This window comes from Lissotriton helveticus, chromosome 8 (assembly GCF_964261635.1).
Source record: "Lissotriton helveticus chromosome 8, aLisHel1.1, whole genome shotgun sequence".
Taxonomy (NCBI): Eukaryota; Metazoa; Chordata; class Amphibia; order Caudata; family Salamandridae; genus Lissotriton; species Lissotriton helveticus.
This window is the reverse complement of record NC_136069.1, coordinates 982,004,584-982,022,282: the sequence shown is the minus strand read 5'-3', so window position 1 is coordinate 982,022,282 and position 17,699 is coordinate 982,004,584. Positions and strand designations below refer to the sequence as shown.

General features: G+C 41.4%; 1 protein-coding gene across 7 annotated transcripts in view; it reads right to left on the bottom strand.

Annotated features, from left to right (window-relative positions):
• Positions 1–17,699, bottom strand: part of DMD (dystrophin) — a 6,826,337-nt gene that overhangs the window by 5,853,846 nt on the left and 954,792 nt on the right. The window lies entirely within an intron of this gene.

Genomic DNA, 17,699 nt, shown 5'->3' with positions numbered 1-17,699 from the left:
ATAGGTGCAATAGACCAGGTATTTAGATTCTGTGCAGTCTGTTGGAAGTCAGTGTTAATTACTAAGGGTAGTCTATACCTGGCTTTCATAGACTTGAAGACAGCATTTGATGTGATTCCACGGAATAAGCTCTGGTCGGTCCTATCCGATATGGGTTTTCCTAGTTACCTCCTACAATTCATTATTAAACTCCATGAGGGGAACTATGCCAGGATCCGATGGGGATCCCAGGGTCAACTGACAGAGAAGATCCCGGTAAATAGGGGAGTGAGGCAAGGGTGTGTGATGGCTCCAACCTTGTTCTCCCTCTTTATTAATGGGGTTGTAGTCCATCTGAGGGAGGATCCTGCTGATGCCCCCGTCCTTGCAGGAGAGAAAACACCCACTCTCCTCTTTGCCGACGATACTCTGCTCATGTCAAAGTCCCCCATGGGTTTGCAAAAACTACTCGATCGTTTTTGCAGTTTTTGTATAGATAGGGGGTTGTCAATAAACACTTCAAAAACAAAGCTGATGGTGTTATCTAATAAAAAGAAACATAGGAAGGTAAACCTCAGGCTGAATGACACCCCGTTGGAGGTGGTAGAGGAATTTGATTACCTTGGGGTGAGACTTTGTAATAACCTGAGCTGGTCAGCCCATATCGCCAAAATGGTTTTAAACCTCAAAAGGGTTGCAGGAGTAATTCTTAAGAACCAGCGTCGATCTTTTAGTCGCCCCATAGCCCCAACCCTGGCAATTTATGAAGGGAAAGCATTGGCAGCGGCAGTTTATGGTTCAGAACTTTGGGGGGCGGAAAATACCAAAGTTTTAGCGGTAGCTGAGAATAAGTTTATTAGAGATATGGTCTCGCTACCCTTATCGGCCCCTCTGAAACCTCTTTTTCTTGACATGGGTAAAAAATCGGTTGTTGATCTAGTGCAAATTCGTCCCTTGTTATTCTGGGTTCGTCTTAGAAGGACCCCAGAACTTCATAATTATGCTCAGGTTCTGGATGAGCTGATTAGTTTAAACGTAGCAAATAAAATCAAATGGCTCAATAATTTAAAGAGGCTTGTTAAATCAATAGGTCTAGAAGAGAGTTGGACTTCGCAACTGCCACCCCCAAAGGCAATTGTCAAAAAACTTTATTGGGATTGGGTTGTTGCCAAAGAACACAGGAATCCAAACTGGGGTCACCTAACTAGTACCTTTCTTGATCACAAGCCCCTTAGGAAGTTAGAGCCCTTTTTGGATTTTATCCAGGTCCCTCGTGATAGAACACTGTTTTTGAAACTCCGATATGGTATTCTACCCCTTAACACATTCAAGGCAGGTTGGAAGGGATATAGAGGAACAGAGCAGAAATGCCCAGGTTGTCCCTGTCCAAAAGAATCCTTGGGCCACTTCCTATTTGCATGTGTAGCCTATAAAATACCTAGAGGAAGGTGGTTGAAACCTGTTTGTAGGAACCTAGGGGTGAGGGATCATAGATTAGCTATGCGTATTTTTTTAACAGATGTTTCTTCAATGCATATGGTCTGTGGGGTGGCTAAATATGTGGCGAATGCTTGGTTCATTAGGTCAAAACTCGTACCCATTGTCTGATTTGTTTTATGATTATGATTTGTTTTACGTACAGTTATTATGGATTTATTATGGATACTGTATATGTACTTTTATGAAATTTTGTTTCGAATAAAGTATTTTCAAAGGTTTCATATTATGCTTGAGGATCATTATAGTAATTGTATATTTATTAAATGTTTTATATTATATGCTTTTTGCATTTTTCACCTGTACCCCTTGCCTCCCAGTAGGTTTCTCATTGTCCCCTAGAATCCCCATGTACACCATCAGCTAATTAATGTTTTTTTATTTCATTTTTTATTTTTTAATGATTTTTTTATATTAATGTTCTGATCTTGTTTACATTTTTTAGTGACTGTTTAAAAAGTCAATGTTTTTCCATTATCCAACCATCACCTGCAAAGGTGCACAGCTGCACAACAGCAATAATTCTTGAAGGATAATTTCTAATTTCCCTGGACCCCCTGACTACCAGAGGTGCACAACAAACACCAGCATTCATGTGTAAAGTTTAATCCTCTGCCTGCCATAGAGCAGACACACATCAACATTCATTTTTAAACGTTATACAATTTTCCCCTCCACCTCCCTGACTGCCACAGGTTTCTACCTTAAATATACACAGGGCAAACAATTACATCTGTATGTCGTAATCCTGATTGGAAATTAAATAGTATGTTCTGGTGGTGGGGTTTGACTTTGAAATGCACTGTTGTTTAGGGTAATAATGATAACTTAAATAACCATAAAAAATGATATTGTATTAATTCAAACTGTAGCAATACCACGTTTCACTAAATGGTTTTTGTGTCTCTTTGCTTTCAACTGTACAAGAGATGTCACCCACAGTAGTGCCAGTCACATAAGTCTTCCAATTTCTTCCGCTTATGCAGCTGTCACTGCCAACTGACAGCTTCAAGATAGCCCCAAAGAAAGATACTACCAAGATAGTGGCCTGTGGTGGGGAGAAGAAGCAGATTTCCCCCACTAGCGTACTGGCCAGAACCTTTTCGGCAAACTTGTGCCTGGCATGCCAGCATTCTGGGGACAAGCTGGGAGAAGCATCAACATCATCGGCACCACCCCAGCCTAAGCCCAAGCCTATGTCTTTCAGCAAGGCAGCCACTGCAATCATGTCAATGCCGATGAGCAGTAACACTTAATTGGGTTTGTCTCTTTCGTAAAGCAGTACCCAATCTTTGCAAGGAAGTGAACAACAGCTGCAGTCAGCAATGGATCTTAGTGAAGTAGGAGCAGAACTGGGGGTTGAGCTTCCTGCAGAGCAATAGCGTCCTCTTTTACAACCATTGGCTTCCAGATCTCCAGCAAGAAAAAGGAAGAGTACTCCACCATCTTCCATAAGTTCCCCCTTCTGAAGTTCTGGACACCGACTGGACCTCGGCTCAGTCTGAGACAAGCCTGGAGAGTCTCAGCAAAAGAATAACTCCTGAGTGATTTACAATTATGGAAGGAGGTGAGGATGACGACGAGCCAGACATTGTGGAAGCAGGCACAAATGAGACCGACATTATCCCTTCTATTCAACATGCTCCAAGGGATGTGGCACCACCACCAGCTCCCATATTTGTAAGTCCCACACTGAGGACTGCTCTGTAGAAGTATGCACTCCAGAGAGACAATCGTCAACACATACATCTACTTCTAGTTCTTTGGGCATTGGCAGTGGCACCGATGGCTCAACAAAAAGGTACTCCCTTCCAGTTTGGGACTCCTTTATATTTGGCAAGCAGGATGACAATATTGCAATATGCTCCATTTGCAATGCTAGTGTTCATCGAGGTAAACTTGAAACACACTATGGTACAGGAGGCCAAGCAATCCATTTAAAAAACCATCATACACTGCACTGGGAGGCGCACCATAATCACCTTTCTCGACGTTATCAAGGTGATGTGGGAGGGCTATCAACGCTGGAGCCTATGAATAGAGTGAGAGATGTAGGTGGTAATGAATACGCACAAGGTGGCATATTTATGCAGAGCAGCCCTTTCCCCTGTAGTCTGCCAGTATCACCTGCTCAGCATCCTTGCAATGGCACAAGAGTCAAATGGAGAGAACACAGCAACAGCATAAAGTGACTGGCCCAAGATGTGCTTTTAGTCTACCACCTCCTGGTCCTCTGCAGAAGTCGCCTATATCAGTGGCACTACCAAAAGAAAAAATACAGGCTACTATTACGAGCATCTGTAAGCAGGAGAGGTCCTACAATTGCAACCACTCAATGGGTACAATGGGAAGCTTGTCAAAATGTTAGCACTGGACCTCCTCCCTTTTTCTTTTGCGGAAGGAGTGGGATTTTTAGAGTTTGTAGTGGCCATCTGCCTGAAACGGAGGGTTTTCAGCAGGACCTATTTTGCTAGAGCGGCTATTCAAGCACCCCATCACGCTGCGGAATTTGTTGGAAAAGCTTTGCAGCAGAGTGCTGTTCAGACTATTCACCTGATTACATACGGGAAACAGCCTTTACAATGAGATTTTTACCACGCATTTGTTGCCACACGTTTTTGAACGCATATGCTTTTAAAATGTATGCCTTTACCACACATTTTAAGGTAAGTTTGGGAGGTTTCCTGATATATATATATATGTCAAAGGCCTCCTGAAGGCTGAAACGCGTCTCTCCCTGTGCTCGTGATTGAGGGTGTCCTGCATTAAGAAATAAATGCCGAATCCAAAGCTACTTCATGTCCGTGCCTGCTTTCCATGGAGTTCCTGTGGTAGTTGGATGTTTTTGCTCATATATATTACCTACTGGCGGTCGCCAGTAGGTAGTTATAGTTAGGATTGTTTTCCATAGGGAAAGCGCAACATTCTATTGGGAATAACTTTGGTGCCGGTTGAGGAATCTGCCTGAAATTTTCCTCAACTTTGCCTTGCGGCGCTCCGCTCCTTCCCTGAAAGTTTGGGGGGCATTCGTCAAGCGGGGGACGAGATAAAAGGGGGGTCCCAAAACGTGTTTTCCCCATGTTAATTTCAATAGGGCGGTCGAACTCACTTTCAGCTCGAATGGCTGAATGGATTTTCACCAAACTTGGCAAAATTGTAGGGACTGGTAGCCCGAATGTGCCTTTGCTATGTCTCAAGATATGTGCTCCACAGGATTTTGAGCAATTTGAGTTTAAAAAAATTTATATATCTATAAGCGCACCCCGGTACGCGTACCGGGGAGCGAACCGGGCGCGCTACGCGACTTGCGCACGGAAAGCTGATTGGCTCTCGGGTGTCTGTAAACATTCAAAACAGTCCGCAGTGGCCGCCATCTTGTGTCTCGGTAGGATCGAGATACAAGAGGTGGCAAAAAACAAAGGGGGAAATGACAAAAAGGGGGCAGGGTACACCCCCCCTGACCCCCTAGGTTTGATGTGGGGGCCATAAAAAAAAGAAAATTCTGATTTTCACGGGGTGAGCGCCCGGTACGCGCACCGGGGAGCGTACCGGGGGGAAAACCCAGTGAAATAGGAAAATAATAATTTAAAGTGATTAGAGGTAGGTAGCTCTGCATAGAGTTGTTGTGTTGTTTGGGTGTTTTAAGTACCAACATGTAGGTACCAATGCTGAGTCTTAAATGTAATGTACACCGTTTCCTCTGTAGATATCTTGCATGTTGTTACAGAAGGTATTGTGGTATATGGAATCCATATCATAGTCTGTCAGGAAAGCAGAAAGAACATGGAGGCAGGAGATGAAAAAGAGATGTCAAATACACATTGGAGATAATATAGTGGGAGAAAGGAAGTAACTATGAGCAAAATACTATGTAACACAAAAATGTTGCACAGTATACTATAAGTCTGAATTTACATTATAATCAATTTGGTACTAGTTTATGAATTACATATAAAAATGAATAATGTCTCGAACAATTTTTGGTTATTAAATATAAATTTATTTTTCTGATTCTTTTTCCAAATTTAACAGAACTTCTAACAACACATTGTCAGAAATGTCCTCATTTTCAATCAGCGAATCTACTGCTTCTACACATTGAACTAATTCATAGTCCCGTGATTCATCCATGAAATGTAAGTCATCATTATCTTCAATAACTTTTTCAGTGTTGTTCTCCAGAACAATTTTGAAGGAAATATTCTGCTCTCCTTTCTTTTTCTTTCAACACCCACTCACATTCTCCCACTATTTCTACTTTAGTCTTCTTCCTCTCTCTTCCCTTCTTTCGCTCCCTTATTCATTTTACTTTTCTCACTTTCACCCTATTACACCTTCTCTGTTTTTTACTATGTAATATACAATCCCTCTGTGTTTCTCCCTCTAGCTCTCTTTCTCTTAGCATTACTCTCTTTGTGTTCTTCCCTCATGCTAACTCCTTCATTCATTTTTTTTTTCTTTTTTGGGGGTGCGCGCCCCGTTGCGCGTACCCTGAGGAAAAAAAATTGACAAAGATTCTTTAAAAATATAGGTTTATTTTTATAAATTAAAGGTAGTTCTAAAAAGAACTGTTTTTTTCTTCTTTTTGTTGTTTTATATTTTTTTTAATGTTTTTTTGAACATTTTGTACTTTTTTGGGCTTTTCTGAACTGTTTTATATTTTTTTTGTATTTTTTATGGGGAGAAACAAAAAAAGGGAATTGAAAATGGCTCAAATGGAGCAAAAAACAAAAAACAGAAAAAAATAGGATTTTTTGGGGCAATTGTGGTTGCCACCAGCAAAGACGATGAGCTTTATGCTCTTTTCACCACAGGAGAGGCGCTTACCACAGTAAATACATGTTACTCTAAAATCTTCAAATCGTTTTTGAATGCAAGGCATCGTCTCCGTTGTTTCTGGTCCCGATGGAGTGGGTTGCTTTCTTTTGGAGGTGGTCCTTGAAGACTGGGGGAGGTTTCTGGCCAGTTCCCTCATCTCTGCATGAGAATAGTTGTTTGGATGCTTGCGGGTCATATGTCTAATCATGGTATTATTACCAAAGGAATATTTTTTGTTTGGGTTGCCCCTTGAGAGTTCTAAGCCACAGATTAGGCAAGTTACCTTGGCCGCATTGACTTTTTTCTTTCCCTCTGGGATTGAAAAAAACTCCCATACAATGTGTGGCCTTGGCTGGTATGGGGTATTGTCTTCAGCCAGCCATCTTCTCCCCTGCTCCTCTTCCTCTTCCTCCTCCTCCTCTTCTTGACCACCAATGTACTGTTGTGATGGTCCTCTTGGTGGTGGTGGTGCTGGTGGTGGTGGTGCAGATGCTCCAGCTGCTGCTGCTACTGTAGCCATTTTAAAGTACAAAATAATTCTCTTTGTTGTTGAAACAGGTCTTCCTCAGTCAAAGGACAAAGTCAGAATAAGGAAAAAAGGTGGAGTCTTTCATCATTTGGAAAACAGAACTGTTCTTGACCAATGAAAAGTGTTATTTTCAAGTCACATGATCCGGGCTTACATCATTTGGAAACCAAAACTGATCTGCACCAATGAAAAGTGTTATTTTCAGATCACATGACCCGACGCGCTTACGCTACGCACCCCGGGGCGCGCCCGTAGTCGCGCTCCGGGGCGCGCCCGGGGGTGCATAGCTTAAGCGCGTCAGGACGTTGCCCAATCGTATGCGCTCGCGTGCTTCCGGGTGCGCTCACGCAGTGCCTCATATGACGCATCACGCGGTTACGCGAAACGTCACGATGTTGTTTTCGTTCGCGAGAATAGCGCTAACGGGACGCTCCCGGGTACGCGCCCCGGGGCACGCTGTAACATTGCGCTTACCCGTGCGTTCACAGGTACGCGCCCCGGGAGCGCCCCAGGGCAAAAAAAAAAAACATAATTATACAATATAAAATTCGTTATAAATTTTTTTACTTTTTATACCTATAGAGATTTGCTATTAAAAACCATTGAAATTCTCTGAAAAAACCATAGGTTTCACACTAGTTATAGTTAGGAATTAGCATTTAAAAAACCTATTAAATTCACTGAAAAAACCATAGGTTTCACACCAGTTATAGTTAGCTGGAAATTTTACTTGCATAAAACCATTGAAATTCCCACGTTATAGTTAGTTGGACTCACTATAACTTGCGCGCCTGCAATGCACTGCTGATGACATCACATATTACATCACTCATGACATGGTCAGTGACATCACTCATGACATCACTGATGACACCATCCTTGTGACAGAGTGACAGACCTCCTTTCACTGTAATGTAACCCTTGAAGCACATATTCAATAATAGAAACTAAAATTTTCAAAAAGATGGAGATACCCATACCAGTAACAACAACCAATTCAATAATTCCACCATCTATATACACATCCACTTATTCACCAACAGTTCTATATAGTCACTCATACATATACTCACTCATCATATGTAGTGATACACCTATACATCCTGATACATACCGACAGTCATCTAAAAGATACTCTGACACATACTCACACATGCAAATAAACTATTGAACATCCATTTATTTGCATATACAGCTATACACACACTACCACTTTACTTCTAAGGAAACTAACACGTACTTACTCTCTCAAACAATCACTTATAGAAGCACATACTAATTTAAACAGGAACTCTTAAAATCCCTTACTCTCACATATACTCACGTATATACATCAATATTCACATATATTAGATTAAAACATATATATTTACTGATAAAGACACTAGTGAGACAGTCATTCAGTCACTAACACACTATACACTCATCCACCCATACAGTCCTGCACATATGCTGTGTTCAAAACACATACAAAGAGAGAGTCAGTCATTCATGCATCTATGTGCTAAGTAATACCCCCACCAAACCATACAGACACTCATACTGATACTAAGAAAAACATCTAATAACCCATATACCTACACATGTAGCTACTCACCAACCCATGCAGCCACTTATACACAAAGTGAAACATTAATACATATATTTAAATATTTAAACATTACTCACTAATATTTATTTTTCAGAAAGACACACATTCACTGGATGGTGTCATCAGTGATGTCACGAGTGATGCCACTGACCATGTCATGAGTGATGTAATATGTGATGTCATCAGCAGTGCATTGCAGGCACGCAAGTTATAGTGAGTCCAACTAACTATAACGTGGGAATTTCAATGGTTTTATGCGAGTAAAATTTCCAGCTAACTATAACTGGTGTGAAACCTATGGTTTTTTCAGTGAATATATATATATATATATATATATATATATATATATATATATATATATATATATATATATATAGTTATAGTTATAGTTATATATAGTTATATATGTATATAAAAAATGAGTAGTAAAGGCATACTTTGTAAAAGCACATGCAAACTAAAAAAATGCAAGGTATAAAATAAGTGGTAAAAGCATGCAGAGTATTTCCCTGAGTTGTTCCGTCATACAACCATGACAGACATGAGGACCAGTTGTCAAGCCATTGATTACATGTGTATCACTTCACACTGGATCTATTTTGTGGGGGTGAGGCATCAGCTATCTACAGGTCTTTTTAATGGCGTTCGGCAACAGGAGGCATGTTCACCATGGGGAAATCCCATACAGCTGCAAACATCTTAGACAACTTTAACAGCAAATTTTTTGAATGGATGCAACTGCGAGGTCTCATAATTGAGCTTATTTCCACGGACAATGGCAGTAATATAGTTAAAGCCATGGCAGATCGTGCCTATTTCGGAGTCCTATGTTTGGCACATTGCATGAACATCATTTTGCAGGACTTTCCCAAAAAAGAAGAAACCTTGGGCCCGATGTAGGCAGGGCCGGACTGGTCCTTCCGGGCACCGGGCAATCCCCCGGTCGGCTGGATGGGGTGGGGGCCGGTTTCGTGACAGGGGGCCGATTCTGTTGTTGGGGCCGATTTGGACCGGCCCCAACAACATAACACAGATAGTGTTTACAGCAGTACGTTAAGCACATAACAACCAGGCCGCCTGGCTGCTGCCTGAGAGAGGCCTGGTGTGAGCTGCGGTGTCGCGCTGATTTAAAGTAAATTATTTCATTTTGATCACCACCTGACCTCACCTCCTCCTGTCACCTGACCATGATGTGTTGTTGAAGACGTGCGCAGCGCGCATGTGTCACTGCCTCCGCGGCGCCGCTGTTTTTTTTTAGGGTGAGGTCTGCAGTGATGCTCATGCGCATTGGGAAATGCGCGTAAATGAGGCGAGGTCGAGGCAGGCATTCAGAGCAGTACAGCCAGGAAAGAGATCCGCACCCCGTAATGTAATCTCCCCTGTCTGCCGCCCGCAGCGCAGGTGAGTGTAGAGTATTTATTTGTTTGCAGTGGTCAGAGGCCAGATTTGATTTATGGGTGGTGGGCGGCACAGCACTACTGTGCAGTGTGCTAAAAAGACATTTTTAACAGCTGGGTGTGAAAGACGGAACTAGGAAAAACACAGCAATCCGCGGAAATTGAAGTGAAATAATCAGGATGGATTTTTTGACTTGTTTATCGACATGGTCTCTCTGTTAAAAGTATAAGCATGTAGTCCTCTTCTTTTATTTTACCTGTAACAGGATGCATACAACCATTGTGTCCCTATTAGACTTCGAGGCGCGCTCATCTGTTTCTCCCCATAGATGAATGAAATAATTCAATGTAGATGTATAAAGCACACAGACACAGAGACGGGCGTCCTCGAGCTAGGGAGCATAGGACAGAAAGAGAAAGTCCAACCCATTTAGCAGCTAAAAGACATGTTATGAGGACTTTGTGAAATGAAGTGTGGGTTGTCAGAGTTCTCAATAATAAAGAACGCATGTTCAGTGACAGCGTGCACCTTTAATTACTTTCCAGAATATAAACGTGCCAGTGTGCAAACGCCTATTTGCCTCTGTAATAAGTGACGGTTTGCTCTCAGTTCGCCCCTATAAATAGAAAAAAAACGCGCACTGTCCTTTCTCACTTGATGGGTTGCGTGAGAGGTTTAAATAAAATCCTGGGTTTCTCTCTTTAGAATAACAAAGCTCGCACTGCCTCGTTTTTCCCTGAAGCACATGACAGGTTGCAAACTCAAGTTTTTCCCTATAACACTTCATAGCCTGCACTTTGCTACTGTTGTCTTAGTGTAGTAGCAATCTTTCATTGCTCTTCTGTTAACTACAACAGGTGTTGCTGGTCTCTACTCGCTGTGCTTTCTTGCGCCATCTCCTTGTTGTAATGCATGTCAGCTCGCACTCTCACTGTTGCTCCCTACACGAGGTACTTGCTTGCAGTCTTGTTTTGCTTTCTATGGTATTCGATGTTGTTCCTATGAGTGCCGGCTTGCACTCTCCGTGCTGCTGGAACAATTTTCCGAGTACGGCTTCTGCTGACCATTAACTGCACCAAACAAAGGTTCACAGAGGTCGGAAAAAAACAAGAACTACTGAAAATTCAAGTGTAACACATATGTCAAACCTGTTGAGAGAGGGATAGCACACAAATATCCTCGATCATGTGCCATAGATGATCCAGATGTAATGTACGCATTTGCAGAGGCGTAACTCAGGCCCCCGCAGCCCCCCCCCCGTGCGGGGGTGGGCCCTCAACACAGTACTGAGGCCTGAGAGCTCCAGATGAAATCTGGAGTGTCTGGAGTGGCAGGCAGTGGTGCACGCTGGTACTGGCAGGCTTTGGGGTTGGCCAGTTTCGCACTCGGAATGACAGCTCCTGCAGTGGTTGTCCTCAGGTCGTCCTCACAAGCTTGTCCCGGTGACTCGAAGCACGGCGCAGCATTAGCTACGCAATTAAACTCTGAACCGCAGTTCTCTGACCTTATAGACGTAGTTATTAGTGCTGCCAACTGAGCTGATCCGGTAATTAATAGAAGAGGTTCTCACAAGAAACTATTCAAATCTTTTAAAGTACCACTGGGATCATTTAACTTAACACATTTTTAAAAAAAAACTTTATTTATCATTTTATAAATGTAACTAAAATAATTTGGTGAGCCAAGACAACAAATGGAATCCCTGTATTTCCTTCTGCAGCTTTGTAAATATAATCTTTAATTCCTTGAAGAATATTAGTCTTTACCAGGTGTAGTATTATCACACCAAAAGCTGCGTGACTCACAGTAAGCCCCTAAATATTCTGAACAGAGGGACAGAATATTTTGGTGCACAGGATCCCCAAAACCATTAGGATGGGCATATCATATGATGTGGCTGTGTAGTCATGGTCACCTCTTTAGAATGTTAGAGATGTAATGAGATGGAATGTTGGAAGGCCATAGGGTACTTGATGAAGGCTGAGGTGTCTGAATAAATAATACCTTACTTGAACCGTTTCACTGCCTTTCTTTAATGTGTAATTGAGGTCGACATCCCAATTTGGCAACAAGGGTGGTAGGCAGAAGCTAAGTCATACACCTCAAAACGGATGAGGTGTTATTTGTCAATGGTAAAGAGACTGACTGCAGACTGCTCTGTGTCACTTAGGAGTATTGCCATAGTGACAACTCAAGTGGAAACAGGACCCGGACATATTCCCAGTGACTGCAGCAAGGTGTGTAAAGAGGCATTGAACTAAGTAAGAGGAGGATTTTGGATGGTTATTGTGGTATTCCATTATTTGATGTCATTTGGAATTGGTTCATGTCACTTAGAATTAACCGATGTCATTGTAGAATATTGATAGTAGATTACTGGTCAGTTGCCGTGGGCTGTATCTTTACCGGTGGTTGTTAAGCTGTTCTTCTCCTACAATAAATCTTCTTGGAACCTACTTCTGTGTGGTTGGAAATTACTACAGTTATGTCAATCGGAGTGGTGTGAGCATGATCAGCTTGTTGAAGCTCGTGCATCATATTGACTCAGCAGTGAGGTTGGCAAAGTGTGTGTGTGGCCTCAACGAGTGTATAATGTCATCGTGTGATGACGTCATGTCCATTTTGGATTGGGATTCAATTACAGAGGAGTGATAACTGCGAGCAGCCATTTTAGAGTGGGTCACTGTGATATTTTGGAGGCATTTGCTGAATGAAAGGTCCAGACGAAGTTGTCTATATAAAAGTGTCCACTTTGGAAAGTGAATTTTATTTCTTGTACTATGTGTGAGCATAAGGCACTTTACAGTAGTTAAATGAAGTAATTTTGAGCAAACAGACAACAATACCCTGACACTTGCTTTTTGCTCTTCTCTATAATATATTCAGGTGTCTAGTCAATTTAAAGGCATTCTTGTAGTCATTTCTGCAGACAATTTCAGCTCCAATAATTTTTCTTGACATCACAGGGCGAACCAAATCTTAAATGGAAGAAAGTTTTCGGGAATTATTTTTGAGTTTGTGGCACAACTTAAGCTCAGCGAGGAAACATGCACTGTTATTACATCATTTAGGCACAGAAGGCAAGAGGTGTTAGAAAATGTACCTGAATTGTCTATAGAAGACACAAGGAATTTGAATGAGTACAAAACTGTCTTCCAAAAACTAGAGGAGTCTATGGAAGATTTTGTGACTATTTTGCGCAAACTGGCATAAAGCTTCAATTTTGGCAAACCTACAGAGCACAGAATTAAAGACTAATTTGTTTTAAAAAGCGGTAGTGACGAAATACTAGAAGAATTTTGGTAGAAGGATGACCCACCTCTAGAAGAAGTGATTCTGGTGGCTAAACGTTTAGAACTAATGCTGAAGTATGGGGAAGAGTTGAGTGTAGAGAAGGATGTGAAAACTACTGTGAAAAAGAGGGCACACGTGATGTGTGTGTTGTCAAAACTAATAGTTTAAAAAAAGGAGATTTAGAATTTATAGGGACATTTTACAGATGTGGAATGGTGGGACACAGAGCCAGTGACAAGATGGTTGCTGGTTTGTCTCTAATTTGCAATACATGTGGCAGGAGAACTCATTTTAGTAAACAGCCATGAGTAAACAGCGTTGTAGTGTTTTAGAAAAAGTAATACAGCCAGCCTGAGGCCACCTGGCTGTGACCTATGTGACTGACATGTGCCGCAGTCTGTGTTACCCTCGCCTACACTGATTCACAGACTTCTCAGAGCCTTATTTTCCCATGTCGTCGGCTTGAGTGAGTCCACTGACACAATCTAACAGTGTCTCTCTATAATTACTAGGCAGCTGCTAATGTTTGGGGCCTCTAACATCCTGATGGAGGCTCGAGTGTAGGCCCGGCCCCGCACGAATCCCTGGCCTGGAGTCCAAAGTGCTGTAATGCACATGCCATTATTATGATTATAAATTCCATGGTAGGAGCCAGGGGGCCTAGTCGGCATAGGCTGGCTAATTGTTTTTCCGCTGGCCTGGCAACACACATGTCCAACTAGTGCAGGTCCGATGTTCAATTTCCTGCCTCAGCCTGTGTGGTACAGTGAGCACCAGCATTGATGCCAAAGTTAAAGCACAGCAGTTGAGTGTACTGTATACCAGAACACTCTATAGCACTAAGCCCCAGGAAAGATAACTTCTGCCTCAGCCTATCTACTACCATGCCAGCACCATTAGGATTCATGTAATTTATCAGATAAAACAGCTCTAGAAGCGCGACTCCGGTACAGTAAGTATTTTAATATTCTGGCAGATACAAAAGGTATTTTTACCCCTATCTTTACATACTTTAAACAGTGCATATAAGAAGAAAACAGTATAAAATGTGTTTTCAAACAAACTGCCCTTATGACCCCTGACTGATAAAGTAAAAAAAGACAGAAAGTGCATTTAAAAAATGAATGCAGACAATTTCATGCAAAGTTCCCTTAAAACTCAAGTCCAGGCCTTTGCAAACTGTTAAAACCAGGAATGGTAGTATGTATTTTTTCTCCAAAAGGTGGCAATCCTAAATGAGCACCAGTATTGAGGCCACAGTAAGAGGACAACAGTTGAGTGTAATGTATGTCAGCACTCTCTGCAGCTCTGAGCCCCTGTCAGATGGCAGTACAACCCTCTTAGAACGGGGCAGTAGGTTTGTGAACTTCTTTTTCAGGTATTTTGTAGTAGTTTCAATATCTTTTTAGAACTTATCATTATTTGAAAGTGTGTAATTTTGGATATTAATTTCTGTCAATGCACTTCATTGATTGATTTTTCTTGTGAAAGTGTCACTCTAAGTGTTACACATGTTGTCACATGTTGCTGTTGAATGTCACTCATAAGTACAGTTAAATCATGAAAATGTGACACATGAGAAGTCAGAATACTTGGCAGCTATGAGTAAGTGCTTGAGACTGAGTGACAGTATAATCTCCAAGTTCCACTTGCTATGCTATAAAATTTGCTTTTTAGGCTACCATGTGGTCATGAAGAGTCAGATTAATGAGATCAAGTTCTGAGCAGCTGCAGTGCCTACCCTCTGTTTCTGAGAACTTAAGTCACAAAGTCTCTCTCCAGTTAACGCCCTTCCATTTCCCATACTTTGCAGCAGTTTTAAGATCTTCTTAGAGTTTCTTGTTGCTCAAATGGGTGTAATTTCTGATATTTATATGTTTCCCATGTCTTAATTGCTTGATTTCGCTCGCAAGAAAGTGTCACTCATAGTTGTTGAAATGTCACTCATAATTACACTGAAATTATGAAAATGTCACGCATAGCAATCTGAAACCTTTAAGGTCATCATCTACTATTTACTGTGCTTTGAAAGTTGATACAATTTGAATATGTGATGATATGTAATGAAAATGTGCTGTAAAATTCCCCATTTTGGTCTGTCGTTTTCCAAAATTTTCTTAGGAGACAAACCCCCTTATTAGCGGTCAGGCTCGCTTGCTACGCGCAACGGGGGCTGGTCTGGCAATATTTGCCAGGGCTGCTTTCAGTTCCCAGTCCGGCCCTGGATGTAGGACACCAAATACCTGTCGGTAACGGACGATTTCGGCCTTTACCGACCGGTATTTCGCTTTTGAAATGAAGGGGGCCTTAAATTTACAGATTCGGTAAATTTACCGATTCAGTAAAATACCGAATCAGTAAATTTACTGAATCGGTAAATCTAGATGTAGCTGGCACTGAAAACAGTGCCACAGGCCCTTAAGAATTCGTTATTTACCATGAAATACTATTTCATGGTAAATAACGAATTCCTGTATTCTAGAGTCGGTAAATCAGATTTACCTACATTGGGCCCCTAGTTAGCAATTTGCAGTAGAATCTGCACCCATTTGAGCCATTCTTCTAAAGCCCTGAAGCAGTTGAGGATCATTCAGTGTGCTAATAGAGTACTAGTTAAAGCTCTCATACAGGAGGTCGCAACACAGTGGAACTCAACCTATGACTGTTTGAGCAATAAACTGAGCAATAAGTATGTCATTCAAAGAGGAGGGGATGTAACTTAAAGCGTGACCATTTGGTTGTATAAAATGTTTGTTATATTAGTTAGATATGTGGAGAGTAGTATGGTGGCCTACCTCCACCTTCCTATTTTGTGATTAAGGCTATGACCTCACATATTAAATTACTCATGACATGCTAAAAGGCATCATTGATGACATAATTGATTAGATCACCCAGTCAATTTTGAAGGCATCTTACAACGTGTTTAGACTTGAAGCTATTCATTGTGCTACACCTGTATCAAATTTCTCTTTACTTTAAAAAGGAGTACCCTCTTAAAGACTTCACATAACCCACAAGTTCAAGTCAAAAGCTATTGAAAGACATTTTCGGGCAAGCCCTGTGGACAGCCCTCCACAGTTTGGTAAAATACACTACACATATTCCTGAGGTCGGGGCAATGTGATAAAACCTTCGAGCCATTCTTAGAAAGCCTTTGTGAGATAAACAACCTCTAAGTGTGACACCCCTTCACTCAACATTATTCTACAATCAGTTAAGCCTCAAAACAATCTGAAAAGTGTTGGAAATAAACATCCACAGCTCATAAACATCCACGCTACATGACCTTGTCTAGCATTGTAGTAAAATATTTGACATAGGCACATAACCAGATATCCACTTGTGGATAATCTATTGTCAACAGGAGTTTTGGCTTTTCTCGCAGATTCTTTGAAACAGTCTTTGGTTTACACCACAATCTACTTTCAAACATGCCTCTGCAACCCATATCAGGCATGCTCAGACTTTACCTTGCTTAACATGGAGCAGTAATTGCATGTCAAACTTTAGTGATTTATAAATAGTGTGCCATGGAACTTAAAACATGCACAAACAGACTTGCCTAGAGGGCTTACATTTATGTTGTGTAAACTCAGTAACTCCATACTGTACATGACTGTGGTGCTATCAATGAAGTCATCAATTATGGTATTTGAGATTTCATTAGTGACATCATCAATAAAGTCATTTAACATGTCATGAGTTGGCTAATATGTGAGGTCATAGCAGAGGCACAAGATATATTTAGCTCAGTAAACTACAACGTATTTCATGGGTTTCTTGGTTTCTAAACATTAGATTTTATCTTGTTTCAACACTTAACTATAATATTATTTAACCTTTGTTTTTTTTCGGTAAATTTCTTTTTTTTAAAGGAATCTAAAATCTTGTTACCACATCTAAAAATAAAAATCACTTTAAACCAAACCCCATCAGTCCTTTCAATAATCCCTCAATGGCACTTAACCTGAAAACTCTAAGTACTCTCCACTCTCCAATCAAAACGACATGATTCCTCTCAGGGTCAGCCCTTTGCCATAGGGCTTAAAAACTGCCAGCACGAGTCCAACGGACCAAAAACCCAAACTTTTAAAAGGTCAGAGGAGTCTTGAACACATCCTGAAAAATCCTGCGATTCAGAGTCATGGCAAACCTGAACCGAAACCGGCACTGACAAACAGCTCGGCCGGCCCCGGGCTGCCAGTGGACAGCACCACTCCTGTCTCTGTTACGAGGAGCCAATATAACCAGCCACTGTAACAAAACGCCCCCCCTAGGGGTCAAAAATCAGACCCCAACTTGGCAGCCATCCGAGGAAATGCCCTGCGCCCGCTACGGCCAGTCTGGCCCTGTTCACAGTAAATTTAAATTATTTCATCTGGATGTTATCTTTACCCATGCTTTTTATTGATAATGAAATGTATTGATATTTGGAATAAACCACAAAATTACATTGGCAGCAAAAATAGGCACATTATCTCGATGAATTCTTACAGTATTTAGAATGTTGACAAAGACCTGTGTATCAGGCTGCAGAATAAATGTATGTGCAAGGTTAACATAGTACATATGAACACAATCACCAATCAA